The sequence below is a fragment of the Meriones unguiculatus genome, chromosome 20 (assembly GCF_030254825.1).
Source record: "Meriones unguiculatus strain TT.TT164.6M chromosome 20, Bangor_MerUng_6.1, whole genome shotgun sequence".
Taxonomy (NCBI): domain Eukaryota; kingdom Metazoa; phylum Chordata; class Mammalia; order Rodentia; family Muridae; genus Meriones; species Meriones unguiculatus.
In genome coordinates this window covers 30,603,800-30,628,317 of record NC_083367.1, presented here as the reverse complement: position 1 = coordinate 30,628,317, position 24,518 = coordinate 30,603,800, and the positions used below count along the sequence as shown (strand labels likewise).

Here is a 24,518-nt window from a genome sequence, read left to right as displayed (position 1 = left end):
AATTCTCTGGTATCCATGTTCTTGATCCCAAGGCAGAATGAGATTATACCTGATTCAAGGCGGACTGCTACTAATTAACACTGTAGAGGTTTCTGAGCCCGTCCATGTGTTCCTAATGAGAAATAAAATGGGATCATCTCACTGCCCCCCAAGGCAGACCCAAAGAAGGGGGAGACAGTCGAATGACTGAGCTTAGGATCTTCAAAAGAGAAAGAAAAGATTATAGGACGCAAAGGCTTTTGATTTCAGTCATTCTGAGAGCAGAGGCCTCACATTCTCTCTTTTTTTTTCATGTTTCCTTGCAATACCTAATTCAAAAAACACCATCTATTAACTAGAAAGCTCTCTGAAGGCCAAAGGAGTGAAGGCAGGCACTGCGAGGAAAGAAGCCAGGGGAGGCAGGGTCCTGACAGAGAGCATCCCAGGGGAGAGCTAATCTGCCTTTCTTATTGGCAATCACTTCCCTAAGTGGGGGACACCTTCAGCTTGGGGTCTCCACATGCTCACTCCCCCACCCCCACAGGCTGAAAACAAGCAGTATAGGATACTGCATGAAGCCACTTTTACTTTACTGTTCTCTACAAGTGAAAGGGCTGTGGCCTGTGGGTCAGTTCTTCCTGCAGCCACTGTCACACGGGGATTGAGTTACCTTAGATAATATGGAAAGGAATTGCTATGTTGGCAGCCACCCCGTGCTAAAGAAACTCTGTTTCCTAGATCGAGGGCTGCAAAACCAAACAAGAAAAAATAGGCAAACACACACACACACACACACACACACACACACATACACATAAACACACATATATACCTACACATACACACACATACACACACATACATACACATACATTCACACACAGAGAGACCTCTTACAGAGTTTGGAAACTTTTGTATTTCCCTTTTTGCGGTGTTGCATCTTTGTCATGTGTTCTGTGGTTACACGCTGTATCCTCGGTTTTTAATCTTCTGAGCTTCATAGAACACAGACACTGACCAGATCCTCCCAGAACATAAATTATATCAAGCAGTAAGTCAGGCACCCCTGGAGGCAGCGTTGACTTTTTTAGGCCACCAGGACAACTATGACTGAGTTACTGCCTCTGTGGAATAAGGAGGCTCTTGTCCTAGTTTGAAAGGGCGAGTTTAGTTTCCTAAAGGGCCAAGTTTAGTAGCTTTTAGAACACTGGAGGTTGGACAGCAGTCTGGTCACATGGCAGGGAGGGTGTCCCTGGGAGTTTCCACACTGTCTGTTCACATGAATCACAGCAGGGCACACTGTGGCTGGACAATCTGATGAAGACAGTTGGTGGCTTGACAAATGGATACATTCCTGAATGGCCAACACCCCATCACTCCTCACTTCTATCTCGTTGTTCAGCTCAGTATTCCTGGTGCAACCGAGAAGAGATGGATGTGCAGGCAGGTAGCCCCAAACTGCAGAGCCTCCAGGATTAAGGCCACAACCCGTAGTAACAGCAGGATGGCTTGTCAAGCTGTGTCAAAGGGATCAGGAGTTGTCTCTTATCCTACCGTCACCACACTTTGGGACACAAAAATGTTGTGTAGTCAATTTGTCATTTGAGTGGACATAGCTACGTATTACAAACAGGCATAGCTAGATGGTACACAAGTCATCTTACTACTTACTTTTTATAAGTGTGTCCTAGACTACTTACCAAATTTCTATAAGAAAATTAATTTTACTAATATGCTTGAATGTCTTCAAATATAAAAATGAAGGTGAATATAGAAATTTATAGAGTATACTAAATGATAAAAGTTTCTTATAAGAATTACATGTTTAAATACCTTAATATGTTTCAGAAGTTATTTTAGGCATTTTTATATTTTTAAAATCTTCTTTGTTCCTCTCCTATAAACATATATTCTAGAGTTATGAAAGTTACTGTTATGGGAGAAATATTTAGTTTGACACCTTCATTCTTTTGTCATTTGATTTCATGTTGCGTTATTTCTGTTGACATTTGAAATTTTTTAAATTAATGAGTTATTCCTAATTGTATAACTTTATCTTCCAATCTTAAGTCACATCAAATAAAATTACAAAGCCTTTATTAAACCATCACCCAAAAGCCTTTTGGGCTTTCATTTTTAATTTTTTTTTAAATCTATCTTGAACACGATAACATCTCTACATTAGAGAACAAAGAGGAGGAAGGCAGAGAAGAGGACAGAAAGGAGGAAGAGCAGAGGAAGGAGAAATAGTCCCCTAGAATCACTCTCTACCTGTGATTCATAAACGACTTTACAGTTTGTAGTAATTCACACCACATAAGTGAACTTACAGACTGCCTGCTTTTCAGTGACTGAGTCGTCTTTGCTGCTGCACAATCACAATCTGCCTGTATTATTCCTCTGTGGTGGTTTTAAAATCCCATTTTTACTTATTCTCTGAGAATCTCATATGATATATTTTGTTCATATGCCCACCCATCCTCCTGCTGCATAAAATAGTTTGTGCGGGATCACTACTCCTGGCTATGGGATTGGCCCCAGAGTATGGTGGATATAACCCGGTTTTGCTTCATTCTGTTAGAATCTAAGAGTCCATAAATTCGTGTGTGTGTGTGTGTGTGTGTGTGTGTGTGTAGATCTATAATAATTTCTTTTGGGCTCCAGGGTTAGCCATGCTGGGAGGTGTTAGATCCAAGCATCCCAGTTGTGCACATAAGTACACATGTGTGTGGAGGCCCAAGGTTGACATCAGTCTTCCTCGGTTGCTCTCCCCTGAGGCATTTCCTGAGGCAGAGTCCCTCTGTTAAACATAGGTCTTGCTGATCACCTAGCCCAACTAGCCAGCTCGTTCCCTGGGTTCCCTGCCTCTGCCTGGCTAGTGCTGGGATTATAGGAGGCCATCTTGCCTGCCTGCCTTTCCTGTGGGTTCTGAGGGTGAACTCCTGTCCTCCTGCTTGTGGGACAGACACCTTCAGTCACCACGTTCCCTGGTGACTCTAACAGTTTACGCGTCCTTCTTCCCAGTTTCCCCAGCCCCTCATTGGTGCTCATCCTTGTCTTCTGGACACCCTGCCTCCTCCCAGTCTTGAACTCTGTGCTTGCAACTGCTGGCTGGGCCACTGTGGGTGAATGCTCCAGTAGCAGCTCCACTTGCTTGGCACGTAAAGTAAGGACTCTCTTTTTTTTTAATTTTTTTAAAATTTATTACCTAGAACCCCTGCATAGATGTAGTCCATAGCAGCTCTGTCTCCAAATGGGCTTCCTAGTAAGGGGAACAGGGGCTGTCTCTGACATGAACTCAGTGTCTGGCTCTTTCGATCACCTCCCCCTGAGGAGGGAGCAGCCTTACCAGGCCACGGAGGAAGACAATGCAAACAATCCTGATGAGACCTGATAGGCTAGTAAAGACTCTCTTATTCTCTCTATTGACTCTCTCTATTCTCACTCCCTTCTTTGTTTCTCTGTCTCTGTCTCATTCTCTGTCTCTCTCTTACAAGTTGTTATCAGAAAACAAAACACATTTCTCTGCTTCCACCAATAGCTCTCTAGGCATGTATTACTATGGGAGATAATAACCACTCAGTTTCGATTGGTGAAAACACACACACACACACATACAAATGTAATGGATTCTCTAAGAAGAAAATCAGAAACTGAAGCTCTTGACATGTATCCTTCCTTGCTAATAAATATGACAAGATGTAATTTCACCATTCCTGTTCAACCAAGGGACCCTGATGAACAGTCACTCACTACCTCCTTTTCTCAAAGCAAAACTCTTGATTTTCTGATCAAATGATTATGAACAAAAACTTAAAACATAGTGCTGTGTACTAACTGAAAAATCAGTACAGGAAATGGACACAAATGTCTAATCACTCATCGTAGCCAGTGGACAACCACTAGGGCATAGCTTGCTTCCAAGAAAACAAGAGTGTGAAGTAGTAATAAGCTATGAGAGGTATACAAGAAGGTGGATAGACATTCTGTCCTGGGACATTCATTTCTTTGTCTAGTGGGAAGTGTCAAGCCCATGTCAGATGTTAAATCCATAATATGGGCAACATTTGCCCTGAAATTCCTCCCACAAGGTTGCTTGGGGCTATTGTTCATTTGGTCTTCCTTTAGACTGTGAGGTTGAAGGGTTTGTGCCTCCTGATAACTTTCCATGCCCTCATCCCTTCCCTATGTAGAATCGCTTCATTGTGGCTGTATTGAATAGTGCTTAAGAACTTTGAGGTAAAAACTGTGGTTTTGAGTAAGAAATCAATAGAGGAAAAAAAGACAGCCCTGACTGTCTTCCAGGCACTGGCATAGTTCTAGGAGATTTATATGCCTTTTAGGAGCTCTTTGGAAACATATTGGTGGTAGAAACTCGTATGCATGTGTATTTAAGAATGCTCTTGGTAGACAGACCAGCAAGGAACAAAGCAGAAAGACACTGGATCCCTCCCCCATATATTTAGTTAGTTATTTAATCACTTTATAGCCTGATCACAGCCTCCTTTGTCCTCTCCTCCCAGTCCCATCCTCATGTCCATCCTCCTGAGCCCTCCCCTCTCTTTGTTTTTGGAGAATAGGAGGACCCCAAGGGGTACTAATAGAACCTGGCACCTCAAGTCTCAGCCAGACTAAGCCCATCCTCTCCCATTGAGGCCAGACAAGGCAGTCCAGCTAGGGGAAAGGGATCCAAAGGCAGGCCACAGAGTCAGAGATAGCCCCCTACTCCCATTGTTAGGAAACTCACATGATGACCAAGCAGCACATCTGCTACATATGTGTAGAGGATCTAGGTCCAGCCCATGCATGCTCTTTGGTGGTTCAGTCTCTGTGAGCCCCCATGGGCCCAGGTTAATTTAATCTGTAAGTCTTCTTGTGGTCTCCTTGACCCCTCCAGCTTCTCTCAATCCTTCCTCCTAGTCTTCCACAAAACTCCCCAAGCTCAGCCTATGTCTGGTTGTGGGTCTCTGCATCTTTTTCTATCAGCTGCTGGATGAAGCCTCTCAGAAGACAGTTATGCTAGGCTCCTGTCTGCAAGCATAGAAGAGTATCATTAATAGTGACCAAGGTTGTTCCTCTCCCATGGTGTGGGTCTCAAGATGGACCAGTCATTGGTTTACCATTCCCTCAATCTCTGCTCCATCTTTATCCCTACAGTTCTTGTAGGCAAGACAAATTTTGGGTCAAAGGTTTTATGAGTGGGCTGGTGTCCCCCTTCCTCCCTTGACTGGAAGTCCGACCTGGTTACAGAAGGTATCAACTTCAGGCTCCATATTCCCCGTAGCTGGGGCTCTAGCTTTTCACATGGGAGGGTTGGGAGCTGATGTATCTATCCTTCAGGGTTATCCCAACTTGAAGCAATGGGTTCATATGTTCACATAAGATAATTGTTGGCTGAATTCTATTCACAAGAGACAATACAATCTTAGGTGGTGCAATTCCATGGTTCCAAGGGCAACTCCCAGGTTCACAAAGGTGTGATCCCTCAATAGCCAATATTACCAGTGAGTAAGTACTGGGAGGGGGGAGTTTTGAAGAGACTGGACATAATTTATGAAACAGAAACATGGTCATGCCAACACAGAACCCATGACAGCCTACCACTCCCACCATTCAGCTCCATTTGCTTCTGATGCATTTTTTTTTTCAGTTTGGAAATATCTTCTCTAGACTTTCACTGACCATATTTCTCAGGGACCTTTGAGAGAAGACAGGGATAAATTTAACCACTTCTATTGTATCTGACTACAAAGCCACAAATGATAGTCATCATTCTCCATTCATGTTCTTTTCTAGGCTCCCCCATTTTCAGCCAGTACCTCTTCTGGTCTGGGCTGCTTTCATGGTACAGTGACCCTCTTCTCTATACCCCACTCAGTTCTTGCATGAACCAATATGCTTGTCTATTTCCTGTTAAAGATAGACATGTAATCACCCAACACAATCTCTCTTGTGCTCAGGAGCAGCATCACTGCTTCCTTCTAATAATCAGGTCAACTACTCATGCCGCCTTAGAGACTCATTTCTCTTTACTTTGTTTATTTATTTTTATACACGTGTTTGTGATCACATGAATGGATGCCACATATAAGTGGGTATCCTTAGAGTCCAGAAGAGGGCATCAGATCTCCAGGAGCTGGAGTTACATTCAGTTGTGGGATGCCCAATGTGGATGCTGAGGACAAAACTCCAGTCCTCTGAAAAAAGCAATCTATCTCTCTACCAAGGTTCATTTATTGTTGCTGTCTTAGCACAGAGCTCTCAGGTGAGTAAGTAATAGCAATGTTTTCAAATGCACAGGACTCCCACGGCTCTCTGATAAAAGCATTGTCCTCTAGGAGCCTGAACCTCTTGACCAGTAGCTCCTACTGCTGGCAGGATGCTCCTGCATCATTGGACTGCATCGTTCTAAGCTGTTACCCGACTGATATATGGAAAATTCCATCATGAAACTATTAGACGAGCAGCTGTCAAATACAGTGGGACCAGTGGACCCATACTCATAGTCCCAACGTTTGCATCCTCCGCTGTAGATTTGGTACATGGGTCTAAGCAGGTGAAACACAGTATTGATGTTGATGAAGCCGATCACTGTCAGTGCTCAGAGACTGGCCCTAACTAGAAGCTCTGTCACAGAAAGTGAGAGTTAACACTTGGAATAGGTATAAGTAACACCAAAGATGAATCACTGCCTTTCCTGGGCACAAAAAGGCCCAAAGTTTCCAGCTTTCGGCTGAGTGCTTCATCATTTTCTTCCCCAAATATGCCCTGCAAAGGTAATGCCATTAGGTTGGGTGTTAAAATAGTCACTAGTTAGATCAGTGACTTCTTCTTGAGAAGAAGAAGAAGGGTTGTAGTCATTTCCCCATCACCACGACTGTTGTATTCATCCTACTACTGTGTCACTTCTGTCCTAGACACTAGCCAATGTTCAACTGGTTGCATTTCTAGTAGTTCAGTTGTTTAATCTGTTTCCTAATATAAAGTCATCCAAGTTTCATTAATGCGAGATCTTATCCTTTTGTTCACATTTTCGTAAGTCCATCTAAGTTCTCCTTCCTTAGAACACTGTCTACATATTCCAACCTCACAGCCCACGAGTCCATGCACATTCTTCCTTTAGGCAACTTTTCTTTCCACATGAAGAGGATGTACTCCTCAGCATTCTGCCCACAGAGAGCATTTTTTTTCCTGAGCTCTGTTCTTCAGGATCCTACCTGTACTATAACATCACGTTCTATTGGTACCAACATGCACAAGCTAATGTGTTACTGAATCCAGCCTTTTTCTCCTCTGCCCACTGGTCACAAGCTTCTCCATGCTCAGCTGGCCCTCCCTGTGGCTTTATGTCAAGAGTGGTAACAGAACCAGCTCATGATGAATGGCAGTGTCTACAAGGTCAGTTCCTGCCCCACTATTTTATCTCCTCCAGGACACGGCGGCAAAGCAATCAGTGCTATTGGAACGCTGTATACCTTCAAAAACTAGGGAATCCAACAAATACCCATACAGCATCCAACAAAACAAATGGTTTCCCCACAAATACCACACAGCACCCATTGCCATCACAGACACCTCTGGCACCAAACAGTCTGTTAAATCATGTGCCCAGTGCAGCACAGCTCTTTCCTACTTTATGCCCTATTTGCATTTGGCAACCTTCCATATCAACAGTTAGTAAATGCATCTAAGGAGCTTTCCATGTCTGGAACATACTGTTCCTAGAACCCCAAGCAGCCTCACAAATACTGGACTTTCCCTCACCAGTGGGGTGAAATGATACAATTCTTTCCACTTAATTTAGAAGGAGGGACAAAACATGCCCCCGAAACACTTAACTCCCTGAAAATACCACTGACCTAGTAAGCCTCTGGATCTTCATGCAGTTTATCTCTGACACTCTGTTAGAGCTGTGTTCCATCAATGGCCCTGACAAATTTCCCACTTTGTCTTAATTGGTTTCAATTAGTGGGATGCTGTCAGTATAGAAAATCTATATGATGAACTGAAGAATGTCCAGATCATCCAGGGCCCTTCAGGGAGTGAGAATTAACACAGCTACAAGGCAAGATTCTCAGTGCCTAGCACTATATACTCAACACGAGTGGAGTTATATATACTGCATATAACACTTCTTCCTCATAACTAGAAAAGTATGTATGCAAACTCAACAGTTGTATACTATAGTAATTTTCTCTGGCAAAAGTGTTGCCCGTGGCTCTTGTAAGACCCTGCTTTAGGAAGAATCTACAACTTGGTCAGTCCATGCATTTCTTTCTAACCTTCCTATGCATTCTTTCTACCTATCAATCCACACTACTTTCCTGGGGTGTCTTACAGACTTTCTAATTAATTATTGTTGATGAAAGGAGAAAGTCAAAAGGGTGTTTCAGAGGTTTCTACCAGCTTTTATCTTTTGTGCTGATAGCTCTCATCCATAGACATTATACACTCAGTAAACAGCAAACTTATAACCAACTGTATCTTTAGACTCACTGTAAATGAACTGGGTCAAAGGGTGAATTCCTATCACACATCTTTACTCAAATTCTAACCTAGAAAGGGTTAGACATTTGCCCCAATTCAGCCAGGGTTGCCCAAGGTTTTGGTATCCCCTAATATATTCAAGAAACTTTCTTCTGATTCTCTGCTTTAGTTGCAGCCTAAACTAAATAGTCATCTTTTCTTCTCTGACTATGAGCTGTCTTCCCCAAGCCAGGCAGCTTGTTCCCAGAAGGAGGTTAGGTTAGGTAGAATAGGCCAAGCACATGGAAGTGCCACCAATGGAAAAAAAAAAATCATCAAGCCACCCTTTTGGTATCAGGCTCTCTTAACTTCCACAAGGAAACTACATGATGTCACTGCCAAGAATAATGACTGCTTGCTAGTTACGAAATGAGTAGATGAACTCCAAAAGTGCAATAGTTGCCCTTTGCATTTCTCATGTCTGCCCATGGCTTCGCTCTTTCCTTGATGGACTAAAACCTGATGCTGAGCAGAGCTTTCTTTCCTCCCGATCCACTGGCAGGAAACATATTATGTCTCAGCACACCAGGGGATACCCGGTGGCCTGCTGGGGAGCGTGAGCTGGAGCAGTTCCTGTGACAGCATGTGCCACTTTGCCTTAATAAAAATCACCAAACTGAAAACAGATGACAGCTGCAGATGCTGAGAAACTGAAGAATATAAACAAACCCCTTCGCTTGGTACAGTTTTTCCTCATTTGATCAGTCCTTTTCTGCTAATTCTGATATGTGTGTGTGTGTGTGTGTGTGTGTGTGTGTGTGTGTGTGTGTATGTGTGTGTGTGTTAATGAAAACTGAAGGAGGCCCATGTCCGTGTGTCCTGAACATGGCTGTAGCCTAAAGAAGAAACTCCCTGGGACATAGACCAGATTTGATTAAATGACGAGGTGGTCCATTCTAGAAGGATCTACTACACAGAAGGGGTTTCCTTTGATTATTCCTACTTTTGTCATCAGATACAAACATGGGTCCCTCACTATTATTCCTGGATATTCCTGTACTGTGTTGCTTTCTTCTGTCTCATACTCTATTTTCCTTCAGGTAATTCTGCCATTTAGCAGAATCATCCAAACACTGTATGCCAAATGCCACCATCAGGTTCCAGAAAGCACAAAGAAATAAACAGTGATTCTGGCCCTTGATAGGTACACAGACTAGTTTTTGATGGAACAATAGTTGAATTCACCTTTGAATTTTCTGTCATTATCCAAATCTGCTTTTCCCACCACCACCAGGCTATGAAGCAATTAACTCCCTTCACATATCTTGACCACCTTCATGAGTCCAGATTCTTTTCCCAACCTATTTATAATGTATGAAAATTCAATACAGAAAATGCTAGACATTCCTTGCAATATAAAATACTTCTATTGAGCCTCGGTCTGTGGAGGAACTGGTAATCACTCAGCGTTGGTTCTCAGGAGAAAATCCCACCTAGAAATCAACACATATTTATGAAGCAGTTTCAATAATATTACTCAGTCATCATTCCTGTAATCTAGTTAATCACTTGTTTAGAAAATTCTTATATGTATTTCTTTCCCTATTGTTGTTTTCATTATTCAGAGACCTCTTTGAATTATGAATTAAAAGAACACTTTCAAGGAGCAGGGAAGATAGCTTCATCAGTAAAGTGCTTTCGTGCAAGTGTGAAGACCTCACTTCAAAGCCCCAGTACCCACATTAAAAGATGAACATGACACTCTGAACCGGTAATTCCATTACTGGGTGGGCAGAGGCAGGTGTATCCCTAAAGCTCGTGACCAGCCAGTCTCGCTGAATCAGTGAATTCCAGACTCAATAAGAGGCCTTCTCTAAGGAAAATAAGGTAGAGAGCAATTGAAGGAGACACTCAATGTCAACCCTTGGCTGTTATGTATATGAGCATGCGCACATGCAACACACACACACATGCAACACACACACACATGCAACACACACACATGCTTCAAGCCATGAGCTTGATTTAAGTAGAATCAAAATAGTTTAGTATCTTTAACCTTATGTTAAGAGTGGGGGAGAAAAATAAGATATGATCTTATTATACATATCTACATTCAGATCCTGAACACCTAGATGACTAATTGATGCAGACAACAGACATGGAAAGTCTCAGGCTAACAGTGGCCCTTTAAATCAACACCTTGACCTGAGTTTCTGTAGCTTCCTTTGGCTTTGTAGACTTTCTCATCTGGTTTTTACTGGGTTTTTTTTTTTGGGGGGGGGAGATGTAATGCCCCCTAAGAACTCTAGTACCATGTAAGCCAGCCAAATAAAGTAGAATGGAAGTAAACAGCCACGATCTAGAAACATTGAAAAAGAAGCACCAAAGGCAACAAAGAAAAAATAGCACTAGAAACCACAACACACACAGAAATGGAAATGTATAAGATGATGTGCTACTGATTCCCAAGAAGACAAGCGTATTAATGAAATAAGATTTATGAAAGCATATCTATTACCTGGGAGTTTAATACAGGTAAAGATGACTGTGTGTACATATATATATATATATATATATATATGTACATATTAATTATTTTGTACATATTAATTATTAATTAATTATAATATGCATATATATACATATATATGTACATACATATATATGTATGTATGTACATATTAATTATTTTTGGTTTTTTGAGACAGGGTTTCTGTGAGTAGCCCTGGCTGTCCCAGAACTGGCTTTGTAGACCAGACTGGCCCTGAAGTCACAGAGATCCGCCTGCCTCTGCCTCCCAAGTGCTGGGATTACAGGCTGAGATGAAAGTGTGCCGCCACTCAGCTGTAAACCAGGCACCGAAGAGTGGACTCAGTAGAACAGGCAGCAACCTCGGGTGAGGGAGAAACATTTATGTTCTTATTTCATCTCTGATTTGAATCCAAAATTTAAGTAAACATAAGATTCAAAAATAATGGTTCTGCCCTACAGGGTATCAAAGCAGATGCTGGGACTTATAGCCAAACTTTGGGCAGAGTGCAGGGAATCTTATGAAAGAAGGGAGAAAGGGGAGATAGAAAGACCTGGAGAGAACAAGAGCTCCACAAGGAGAGCAACAGAACCAAAAAATCTGGGCCCTGGGGTCTTTTCCAAGACTGATACTCCAACCAAGGACCATTCATGGAGATAACCTAGAACCCCTGCACAGATGTAGCCCATGGCAGTTCAGTGTCCAAGTGGGTTCCATAGTAATGGAACAGGGACTGTCTCTGATATAAACTGATTGGCCTGCTCTTTGATCACCTCCCCCTGAGAGGGAGCAGCCTTACCAGGCCACAGAGGAAGACAATGCAGCCACTCCTGATGAGACCTGATGAGATCAGAAGGAAGGAGAGGGGGACCTCTCCTATCAGTGGCTTGGGGAGGGATATGGGTGGAGAAGGGGGAGGGAGAGTGGGATTGGGAGAGGGAGGGAGGGAGCTACAGGGAAGATGCAAAGTGAATAAACTGTAATTAATAAAAATAAAAATACTCATAAAATAATAAAATTAATTAAAAACAAAAAAATTCAAAAATATAAATAAAAACATATATTGACCCATTTCATATCCTACAATATACTGTATACAGTAGATTCCTACTTCTTTTTTATGACACATTCAACTTTCCAAGAAATAGTTGAGATCACCACTAGTTCATTTTTTAAGAAATTCTTACCTCTATTATCTAAATATTTGCTCTAATTTTTTGCAGTTAGTTTTATGTCTTTTCAAAGAATCCTAACCTTGACAAAGACCACCCACTCACTGCCTGTCCCTACGCACACTGATGCTAAAAGGAAAACCAATTGGCAGCGTATGTGTTCAGTGGAAACTGATGCTCACAGAGTATCATCCTAACAATGAAAAAAAAAAAAAGACACTTGGGCAATCTTGAGAAAAGCTCTCAGCTTGTAGTCTCAAATGGTTTGGAAGTTACACAAGGAACTTTGCTGTTTGAACTTTGTAGGCGGTGAAGACACCCCTTTGCCTCTCTCTAGCATAAACATCGCCATTAGCCTTGAGTGATGGATGTGGTTTGTTACTGCTTTGTCTCCACAATACTGTACTGCGTGAGCAAGAAAACAAGAAGGATTCATGTCCGCTTTCTGATCCTTTGATTTGTGAGATGGACTGTCCCTGTAACTGCTTCATGGTAATCATGATGTCACCATCAAGGTATAAGTTGGCCTGGAATAGCATGTCCCTTGATTCAAACTCTAGTGTGCATCTCTTCATGGAAGACGAACATCCATGTAGACTGTGTTACAAGTCACGGTAAAAATGTCGAAGTCATGGTATGTGGTTTTGATACTATATATTAACCATAGTCTTTAATGCTGGTTTTCTGTATTTTCTTTAAATCTACTTATTTTAATACAACACTATTTATAAATGTGATTTTAATTGACTAGTCCTTAATGTGAATTAATACTTTCATAAACATCATGCCTAGCCATCCATCATCTACATTAGATGAAGAAGCAGGGCATGGGCAGATATGTGGGCTCTGTACCCTGAGGAAGTGTTACTGACTCAGGGCCAAACTACATTCGTTAAAAGAGCCCATAGTAGTGAGAACAATTATACGTGAGTTGGACCTGGTTGAGTCCTTGGAGAACTGTTGGCATGGCAACACACTGGATTTCCGTATTCACCTTTTTGAGTAGGTTCCATTAAATAAGGATAACAATTAAATACTAAATGTGACAGGAGTGAAAAGTGTTGACTGACAGCAGGGAATGAAATGAAGCAACAAAGAGACCTCAGTGTAGACGTTCTTCAAGTCACCCGGCTTCAGTATTCACTGACTGAAGGCTTGGGTTGTCTTCCCAAAGCAACTTTATATTTCAAGTGAAGGTTACACAGTGTGGCTGGATTATAAAACAGCCTATCTTTCCAATTATTCCTTAAAAATTGTGCTTAGAATTAGTCATAAGTGCTTTCTCAGAGGCAACATTTTTATTTATCCGATACCTTACTCCAAAAAGGAGTTTATGAATGTTTATATAAATACGTAAAATAGAACACGAGAAGGAATTTTTTGAATTATTTGAATTAGAAAAAATATAATAAAATAAAAAAATATAAACCCTGATGAAGTAAGAAGACCTGCAAAGGCTCACTCACAGCCTCCTCTGTAGTTTAAATGTTCTAGATCCTGGTTCTACGGGGAGAAATCAAAATCATGTTTAAACATAGTTTCTCATGTTGACCTCTGAGGCCAATTGTACTATTATCACCCTCTCACAAACGCATATGCAGAAGTTCAAACGTTAAAACTTTTCAGTAATGTCAACCATGGAGTATAAGCTGCAATGCACTACCTCATGATGTGTGTGTGTGGAGATGCATAGATATATGTGTGGCTGTGCTTGTGGAGGCTACAGAACAAACTCAGATGTCATTTCTTTGGACACTCGCACTTTGTGAGAGCAGGTCTCTCAGTGACCTGGAAGGCACCCAGTATGATGAGCTATCTTGAAAGCAAGCCCCCCAGATCTGCCTGTCTCTGTCTCCCAGGACTGAGTTGACAAGCATACACCACTCCGCTCAGTTTTCTTAGGAGTCAACTTTACCCTCAGTAAAATTCTCCAAAAGGCTGTAAATTCCTTACTCTTATATAACTTGGTAGGGAACAGAGAGGTTTTGACATCATCTTAAATCTATTGGATGAATGAATAAATGAAGTTATCCATATATTTAACATCAGAAGAAAGAAGACAACTTCGCTTCTGCACACTTGATGTCTCTCAGCATAAAACAAAGCACTAACAAATACTATCCAGTCCTCTACAGTGATCAGAAGACATAATGAAAGCTTAAGAGTGGAAATATTAACAAAGTCACATGTACTTCTATAACTGTGGAGAATTTAAAATATCCAAATAAAACAGCATAAGAGGCCTCATGTGCCCATCTATCAACTCAGCCATTTACAACTCCAGGTACACATGATTTCTGCACATTACATGATTTTATGCATAGCATGTCGCTGTGAGTTTCTGAAGAATAAACTAACTTTTTCTTAATATAACCACAAGTTCATGATGTCTAATGATAATTTTTAACTCCTGCTCAGTGCTTTGATTTATAGCCAAGCCTTGAACTTCATCATTTGACATCCAGGCGAAATCTGTGATTTATAACAAGTTCTCTTAACCCTTGAAGTAGTGGACATAGTAATACATAATTAGAGAGCATCAGTCAACAAGTAAAAGAATAAAGAAGATACAAGAATAAAGAGACATGTGGCAATGGGCAGGTCTAATTCAGCTCTACTTTCAATGTTGAACAAGTCCATTTCTTTATTCTAAAAATGGGGTTGACAAAACAATTTTTTAGTTTCCTTCAATAATGATTGATTAACAAGTCCACTATAGGTAAAGGCTCAAGATTAGAAACTGGTGAGCAGCAGTCTCAAAAGGAAGAAGGGAAAATAGGGGAAGATAATCATCAAATGACTCATGAATATTATCTACAGAATTTTCAGGTGCTATCCTTCAAAAATTACTTGGATCCCTGTGGGCTGTTTTCCTTCAAAGACTAATCTTGCTCTTTTCTTTTTTAGGCTCCAGTACGTACCCTTCTGATAACTATCAGAACCAAGCCTGGGATCAGAAAAATGGATTAGCAGGTAAGGTGCTTGTTTTCCAAGCATGAATATCTGAGTTCCCTCTCCAAACTGTGAGCATGATGGCCCAGAAAAACTAGGCAGATCTTTGGGGATCACTGGTCACTCAGCACAATTTAATAGCTGAGTTCCATACCAAAAGAGACCTTGTCCACTAATAAAATGTGCACTATTCATCTGACATTATTCCCAAGAACCAACCCTTGAGTTGTCTTCCACCCTTTGCATGCACACACACAAAGAGTCAAGTCAATAAAACCTATGACTTAACTGAATATACAAAAAAAAAAACAACCCAGCTTATCTTTATCTTTATAATTAATCTTGTTCTCTGATGTTAAGCTACAGCTTCCTGGCTGGCAAAAAGGGAGCAGAAAGAACAGGACAGGAAAAAATATTTATTGAGGTTCTATCATGTACCAGACACTAAGCTTAGGTGCTCTATAGATTACTTCCCTAAGAAAGCTAGTCGGGAGACAACAAAGCAATCTGAGGTCAACATTATCTTTTTCAAAACCCAAACTCTACCCTTATTGAGAAGCTAAGAGTAAGAGTATCAATATCAAGCAGAGTTATAATAATTCAATGAATAAGAGAGAAATTGATGTTCTTAAATGTCTTGTAAAATTTAAAGTGCTGTGCCCACATAAAAGAGAGAACACACTCAAATGAGTGATTTAGCTTGTGACATCTAAGATTCCGTGTGTGTGGGCAGCACTGGTTGCCCCTGTGCGTCCTGAAATAGAATGAGGAATGCATTAGGATACCCTTAAATTCTAATTCCTTCTCCTTCCCTGCACACATCTGTATCTATAAACAACTGTCCTGGGCCACATGTGCCTTCTCCCAACTTTCCCCAGGGCTGCCTGCTGCTGTGGAGAACTAGAAGCCACATCAATAGCTCACACCGCCAGCTGAGCCCATCGCATGAGGCATCCAGGAAGTCCTCCTTAAGACATTTGTTTGCATTAAAATCATCACCCTTTGGCTTCCCTATAAATTGGCTTTCCTACACAAACAGTGAACTGGCAGCCATAAAGATTCAGACTCCATCTGGTAAACCCAACATCATACATCGTATACCACAGGGGACCGGGATCCTCAGACTTTCTTCCCCAAAGAAACCGGAGCACCGAGCGCAGTGGAAGAGAAGAGTGCAACACGCCAGCCTCGGTGCTCACAGCAAATGGATGGCACATGAACTTCAAAGAATGCTTTACAACACACTGCATGGTCAGGGGTGGCTGGGATTGAAAAGACAAAACAAACATTTCCATTTGCTAGGTAGGAAGTGAACCAACTGCAGTGAGTCCCACTCCCGGGCCCCCTGCTTAAAACCAGGGGATGGGGCAAAAAGTGTAGCGAGCATGCAGAGCTCATTTTTGTGCTTCCCAGTAAAGCCAACAGAGAGCCTATTTCTGAGATGATGTTTATTACCATATCGTGTATTCTCTTAAGAGGTTCAACAGCTGCTGTCTAACCACTGTCTTAATGGAAAGCAAATTTAAGACACGGAAGCTTTGAGTGGTGGTGTGGAGAATGGAGGGCTGGCAAACAGAAGGCCTTCTTTCCTTCCCTTGTATTTTCTCTCTGTGTGTCTTTTTCTATGTCTCTCTCTCTTTATCTTTGTCTCTCCTTCCTGTCTTTCTCTTCTCATTTTGCAAACATTTTGGCCCAAGATTGAGTGAGTTATTTAAAAAAAAAAAAAAAAAACCAATGTACAAATATTAGGCACAGCAATTACTTAAAAAAAAACTAGAATTCATAAACAAATCACCAATAATTGTACTAAGATATTATTCTTGAAAGAAACAGCATCGGGCTGGAGAGATGGCTCAGAGGTTAAGAGCACTCGCTGTTCTTCCAAAAGGTCCCGAGTTCGATTCCCAGCAACCACATGGTGGCTCATAACCATCTATAGTGAGATCTGGTGTACAGGCATAATGTTGTATAAATAATAAATAAATCTTTAAAAAAAAAAAAAAAAGAAAGAAACAGCATCATCATCCCACCAGAAAGAAATGATACTTCAATTTATTTTTACAAAACTTTTCAAAATTCAGTGAACACTTGGATTGCAGCCACCCTCTTAGGATACCCTTAAATTCTAACTTCTTTTTTTCCCTGTACATATCTTATTTTCTTTTTCTACTCAACAAAATAGAGAAATGTTTGAGTACATTGATCTTCTGAACTTTCTTGACCAAATGAAAATAAGCTATTCCTTGTTGCAAAAATGATGAGCCCAAGAACTCCAGAAAGTTTATTTAAAGTTCAGAATTTCAACACCACTCCCAGGATTGAGCTTGTGATGTGTAAGCACTGACTCCATAAACATGTAAAATTACATGAATGAAAAGTGAAAGCAACAGAATAAGCTTACAAGTTAAATATTAACCCCCCCCAATAATTCTTCATTTTCCTGTAGATGATTGAGGTGAATGCCACCAAAACAAGAGTGTGTTGGGGGATGACTGGGTGTCATGATACATGTGTGGGGAAACTGAGTCTCCCCCCAGAGTGGAACTGTTAGATTCATCTCGTTTCCTGACTCCTTGTGATTGGTTTTCATTGTCCAGCTATAACAAGCTGGATCTTCCCAGTTATATTCTGTAGCTGAGCACATGTGCAGCCCAGAAGTAAGTGCCGTAGACCTCAAAGGGAACTTGTCCACATGAAATTCGTGGTGTGTGTTTCCAATGTCAAAAGTAATTAGCTTTTAAATGGATACTTGGGTTTTAAGGGTATTCAACCAAGGCTTTTGTTGGTGACTGACTGAGTGATGATTTCAGTTCCCTTCATCAAGAGCGGCTGTCATTTCCACCCACTGAGTCGTGGTACAAGCCAGCATCATCACCAATCTGCTCATCCCACGTGGATCCTGTTAGAAGTCAAAACATAATCACGAACATCTCTTGTTGGGGGTTGGCCTGATGCTTGTATTTTGATGTTAATTACTGGCCTTCAAGACCCGGTTACTGCCTGGATACACCAATCCTTGTGTAAACCTGACCAAGACATTATACCTGATTGGTTGATTAAAAAGCCTAAAACCATCCCAGAAGCAGAAAGACACACAGGGTATATACTCACTCATAAGTGGATATTAGACATATAATATAGGATAAACATACTAAAATCTGTACACCTAAGGAAGCTAATCAGGAAGGAGGACTCTGGATAAGATGTTCAATCCCCATTCAGAAAGGCAAAGAAGATGGACATCAGAGGAGGGAGAAAACAGGGAACAGGACAGGAACCTACCACAGAGGGCCTCTGAAAGGCTCTACCCTGCAGGGTATTGAGACAGATGCTGAGACTCATAGCTAAACTTTGGGAAGAGTGCAGGAAATCTTATGAAAGAGGTGGGAGATAGTAAGACCTGGAGAGGACAGGAGCTCCACAAAGACAGTAACAGATCCAAAAAGTCTGGGCACAGGGGTCTTTTCTGAAACTGATACTCCAGCCAAGGACCATTCATGGAGATGGCCTGGAGCCCCTGCACAGAGGTGGCCTATGGCAGTTCAGTATCTAAGTGGGCTCCATAGTAATGGGGACAGGGACTGTCTCTTACATGAACTGATTGGCCTACTCTTTCATCACCTCCCCCTGAGGGGGAAGCAGGCCACAGGAGAAGACAATGCAGCCACTCCTGATGAGACCTGATAGAGTAGAGTCAGAGGGAAGGGGAGGAGGACCTCCCTTATCAGTGGACTGGGAGAGGGACATGGGTGGGGAAGAGGGAAGGTGGGATTGGGAGGGGAGGAGGGAGAGAGGTACAGGGGGGATACAAAGTGAATAAACTGTAATTAATAAAAATAATTTAAAAAATAAAATTAAAAAAGGCCTAAAACCTGGGCAGGGCAGAGCGGGTTAGGTATAACTAAGGTCCTGGGCTTTGGGAACAGGAGAATCATGGGAAACAGAGAGACAGACTGGAAGAGAGGAGGAAGGAGGATGCCACAATGGGTTAGTTAGCTTAGAGAAGGAACCACATGAGCTGGGAGGAAGAACTCTGAAGACGGTGTGGATGGAGAAAACACCAAGAAAAAAAAAATATGTATAAGCAAGTATTTATAAGATGATGAATGAAAGGTCGCCCAGAAAAAGATGGTTAAGGAAGATGGCATTGGATGAGGGCTGGGTGGTAGGTGGTGGAGCTTTTGAGACAGCGTAGGTGAAATATCTGCCCAGCCCAAGGTAACTAAGGCAATCATAAAATCTAACAGGTGTCTGTGTCTTATTATTTGTGTTAGCAGGTTAAATGATGTGTCAGGTGTGCGTGCAGAGGACAACCTCACCTGTCAGTCCTCACCTCCGGCCTTGTTTCAGGTGCTGTACTCCTGTCCCTCTATCCTCGCCTCTGCCTCTGTCTGCTCTCTGCTGTGTGTATGTGTGTCTTGCCTGCACGTGAATCTGTGCACCATAGGAGTTCAATGCCTGGGAGTCCTGAGGAGGGCATGATCTCCCGGAGCCCTCACGTGGGTGCTCGGAACCCAGGTCCCCTGGTGGTGGTGGGGCAGCCACTGCTCTTACCCACCAATACATGTCTCCTGCCCCTACTCTCACACTCACTGTCCTATACATTAAACTACCTGGCCCGCAAGTTTCCAGGGATCTGTCTGTCTGTCTGTCTTCCATCTCACCCCAGAAGTGAAACTGCATCCAAGTTTATGTTTATCTGGGCATCCAAACTCATGTCTTTGTGCTTGCACAGCATGTGCTTTACACGCAAAACCATCTCTCCAGCCCTGTGATCTCATTTTTTATCTAGAAATAACTTCTTTAATTGTTATCATCATTGGCAACTTGACCAAGAATGTCTGGACCATGGAATCCCATTCCAAACCCCTTCCGGTGAACCTGTGCCCATTCATAATACAAAGTTTTGACAACACTGCACATGAAATCCTGATGTAGGCTTTATGATAGAAGACAAGTAGCTGATCAACAGACAATTTCAGAAACATTTTTTTTTTCAAGGAAGTGGTTGAAAAGAATCATTAGAAAAACATTGAAAATGTGGTCCACAGCAGGCACCCAGCGTGAAGCTTGAAGCAAACAGTGAAATCTTTAAAAGCCAACTTTGTGTTCCAGTGGTCAGATGTCAGCAGAGCAGACACAGAGCTCATAGCACTGTGGAGTCATCGTGGGAGCCACAAGAACCCCTCAAGCCGTCTTGGGCTTGGCAGGAAAAGGGGATTTGGAAAGAATGAAGAAAGTCATGTTGGCCATACATAAATATCACTACCATGGCTCAGCTAACCAGGGCACCCCAGCTATTTACAATAGCTCAGCGGGAACACACACCTTGTCAGATGCCTCCTGCTCTGAGATGAGAGAGATACCTCCTCTGCTGACAGTAGGCTGAGGGAGAGAGACCCTCAAACTGGCAGTAACCCACCTTGACGCATTAGTGAGTCCCTCACTGGGCTTGGTGAATGTGGAAAGGTCACAGCCTCTGACCATGCTGCTCGTGTGATGTACATATTTCACACAAGACAGAGGCTGGAAAATTACCACAGGGAACTCAAATCTCAGCACTTCAGAAACAATTTGGCACATGGTTTCGCTTTTAAAGCTGTCATACCAGTCAGTTCTTTCACCTAGGAACATCTTTCACAATATGACAGTGAACACAAAGTTGGGTAACTTGGAAGAGAGAGGGTAAGAGATTACTAAGAACAGAAAGTCCTTTGGAATTGAACCTGAAATAATAATAATAATAATAATAATAATAATAATAAAGTCTGGGGCAGGGCATTTACTGTTTTCTGCTGAATCTTTTCTTTCATTGAAATAACCACAGTAACCGGGAGGTAGTAGCACACTTTTAATCCCAGCACTTGGGAGGCAGAGGTAAGCAGATCTCTGAGTTCAAGGCCAGCCTCTACAGAGCAAGTTCCAGGACAGCCAGAGCCACACAGGGAAACCCTGTCTTGAAAAACAAAAGTAAAAACAAAGAGAGAGAAAGAAAAAAGAGAAAAATCATAGTACATACCAGTGAGACTAGAGAGACTGCCATTCTAGAAATCAGGCACCTGAAGTTTTGTTTCAAGTTCCAAGTCAGCCCCTTCAGCTTCATCACTCAAGGGCACCATCATTGGAAGGGGAAGTACATTCCATATACTTCTGTCCTCCAAATCCTTAATATTACGACCACATTGCAGACTGATCCACAAGAGGTTACCTGTTAGAGGTATAGCAGGAGTCGGCGGTATGAAGCAAGAGGTCTATGGCCTGGCTTTTCTCTACCACGTACCAGCTGTGTGGTCTCTAGCTTAGCCCCTGTGAGTTTACCCAGCATTCCAGCTAACTGTGAGCTTCACTTCTACAGGGACTGTGACTCTGACTTTTCCCATGCTCAGAGATATAAAATTCTTGACCACCAAAGCTATAGTTCAAATGTAGATGCATTGATTTAAAAATCCATAAATAATCTCACCTACTTATATAAAAAGAGGTGAAAGAATCTTCCCTGAGCAAAAACATGACACTGCGTGTATACCAAGAATAAATGTGGAGAGAGCACAGAGGCAGAAAGCCAGCAAGAGGCCATAAGACCTGCTCTGGGTCCTCCTGTCTAAGGCCACGCTCAGGTTCTGACAGTCTTCCAAACACCACTCTTTTTTTTTTTTTTTTTCATATCTTTCTTCACCACACATAAAAGTTTCCCCAGGTGTTGGGTGTAAAGCAGCAGGGCTTCACAAGAGCTTAGCCTGAGGAAGTTTTTTAATTCAAGTAATAAATATTCTTTAGCATAAATTATATAGTCTACTTTATAGAGACTTGGATTATAAAACATATCATGTCTGGAAATAACAAGCTAAAAGTAACATCTTCTGATGATGTAAAGGACCAAATGGTGGTAAGTTTTACTTGTCTACTTATCGTCTTGATAAATTCTAGTCTCCCTGAAAGAGTGTCAGTGAGGTATTGTCTATACTGGGTTGGCTTGTGAGCATGTCCACAAGGTCTGTTTTAATTAAGTTAATTGAAGACGGAAGGTCCAGCCCACTGTGGTGGCACCATTCTCTAGGCAGAGGATCATGAACGGTGTAAGTGTAAAGAAATTGAGCTGAGCACAAGCAAACAAGCAAGTGGGCACGCATGCATTCTCCCCCTGCTTTGACTGTGGATCTCATGTGACCAGCTGTCTCAGGCTTTTGCCACTGTGACTCGCCTGCTGTGATGAACTGTAATCTCAGATCGTGAGCAAAAATAAAGCCTTTTCCCCCTCCTAAGTTGGTTTTGTCAGAATGTTTTATCAAAACTATCAGAAAAAAACGAAGACAAGTCATGTGCCAGCAAAATGTTACCATTTTTACACCCATTGCTTTTAATATACGTATACTATACATTTTCCTATCACATACATAAATATGAAATTGGGATGATTGGAAACCTTTGTATTCTATTTTGATGAAGTAATATAAAGTCATTAATTAAAATTCCAAGCTCCAATCCCCTATTGCTAGATATATTGGCTATTTCAGTTGTTTGTCTTTATAATCAATGCTGCAATGAGCACTATTGTTCATAAATTTAATGAAATAAATGTTCAAAATCCAAGAATATATCCACAGCACACTTAGGTTTTATTACATTCATTTACTATGCGTCAAACTCTACAATACATTTTACCAGCACTATCGGCCCAATCTTATGGCATACCCATGATTTGTTCTCTAAGGATAAAAGAGCTGAGCTCTGTGCTTATGTGTGTTGCAAAGTTGACCCTTTAAGAATAAACCTATTGGAGAAGCATTGAAGAGAACTATATTTAAGGCCATTGGAAGAAGAGGGCACATAAAAGCTGTGAAAATAAGCTGTATTGTAGCCAGTTTTCCTTTGAAGTTAAGCCTCTGTTCTACATCCACACATGCTGAAAGATGCAAGCAAAGTGTGGCAGTGGGAACTATCAAGGCACCCTTTGCCATCTCCAGAACCAAGGATCAGATACCACCTGAAAGGAGTTTCACTACAAAGGGTTCAGGAAGACAAGGTGGGAAACAGCATTCAGCCAAGAGGGGAAGGGAGCAGAGGCCTTGGAACAAGGACTGCATGCCTGAAATGAGAGACAGCAGAAGGGAAAAACACAAGATGGGTATCAGAGAAGACTTCCTGGCAGGGAGAACTGTGGAATTAGAGACTGGCTTCTCTGGGGGAAAGGTGGGAAGCTCCCTCATTCAGAACACTCAGAACGAGACAGAGCGAGACAGCAGCCACTCTGCTGCAGAAAGAAAGCCAGCACCCGAAAGGATGAACTGGATAACCCGAAGGGCCTTTCTCTCTGGACTCACTTTGATTTCAGAAATCTAATCCCTTTGGGGATGTAGGAAGTGTTGCAGGAGGCGCTTTGCTTTAAGTTTTTGAGGGAACTTAATTCTGACGGAAGGTGCTACCCTGACATCCTGGGAGACAAAAGCTTTCTGTTCATCCCTCCGGCAAATACAACACAGACAGGGATATGCTCCTCTACTGGTGTAGCCAAACGGAGCCTGGTCCAGGCATTGAAATAGAAGGAAGGCTGCATCCTTTCATGCCTTCATTTCCTGTTTCTCTTCATAACTTCATGATATAAGAGGAGACGTCAGATATAAAGATCTGCCCTCGGGCTGAATTGGTCATCCAATCCTTCCAACAGGATAGAACATTCTAAATCTCCATCTAAGAAGCATTAAATAAAGCAAGCTGCTTTCTAAGGTTGATTTAAAAAAAAAAAAGCCTTAGTCTCACTTGTTCTCTTTCATTAATATAAAAATATATAGATATTTGGACAATTGTATCTAGATACGTCTACACACCCTCAGGTACTAAGTCATAAATAGCAGAGTTTTAACAGCTTTTTTTTCCCCACACTTCCTCTGTCCCTGTCTCTAATGTCCCTCTCACCCTTTCCTTCAAAGTCATAGTGGGCATCCTGCCATAAGTCTGCATTGAGCATGCTCAAATGAAGGATCTCAGTTACAGGAGCTTCTCCCGATGCCGAGTCCATTGTGTCATACCCCTTGAGTGTTCTCATCAATTCTTTCCTGAGTGGCTGGTTTCTTGTTTTCTTTACTCGAACATTTGAAGAAAGAAACTAGAAGTAAGAGCAACATTCCATGTATATACCAAACAGTAGTATCCAAGATCCAGTTATTTGAGCATCATTGCAGAGTGTATGCAAAGATTAGGTATTTCGCTTTCTGTATCTTTCTTCTGCCCCAGCGCAACAACCCTGAAACACACATGGAATGGTCAGTGTCTCTGCTAAGCCTCAATTTCACCATGTCACAATGTGGATTTTACCATCTGCTTTTCTGGACTCAAATTTCCCAATTATAAGGATAGAATGCATGCTACATTTTATTTTCATATCTGCATATGTACATCCCCTTTCTGTGTAAGCCAAA

The 24,518-nt window shown here is 41.8% G+C and overlaps 1 long non-coding RNA gene across 1 annotated transcript in view; it reads left to right on the top strand.

Moving 5' to 3' along the window:
• Nucleotides 1–19,873, top strand: part of LOC132649519 (uncharacterized) — a 70,433-nt gene extending 50,560 nt beyond the window's left edge. Inside the window, exons 3-4 of the long non-coding RNA XR_009587988.1 lie at nt 15,058–15,123; nt 15,981–19,873. This is a non-coding gene — a long non-coding RNA (uncharacterized LOC132649519). The remainder of the gene's footprint in view (nt 1–15,057; nt 15,124–15,980) is intronic.
• The last annotated feature ends 4,645 nt before the right edge of the window (nt 19,874–24,518 follow it).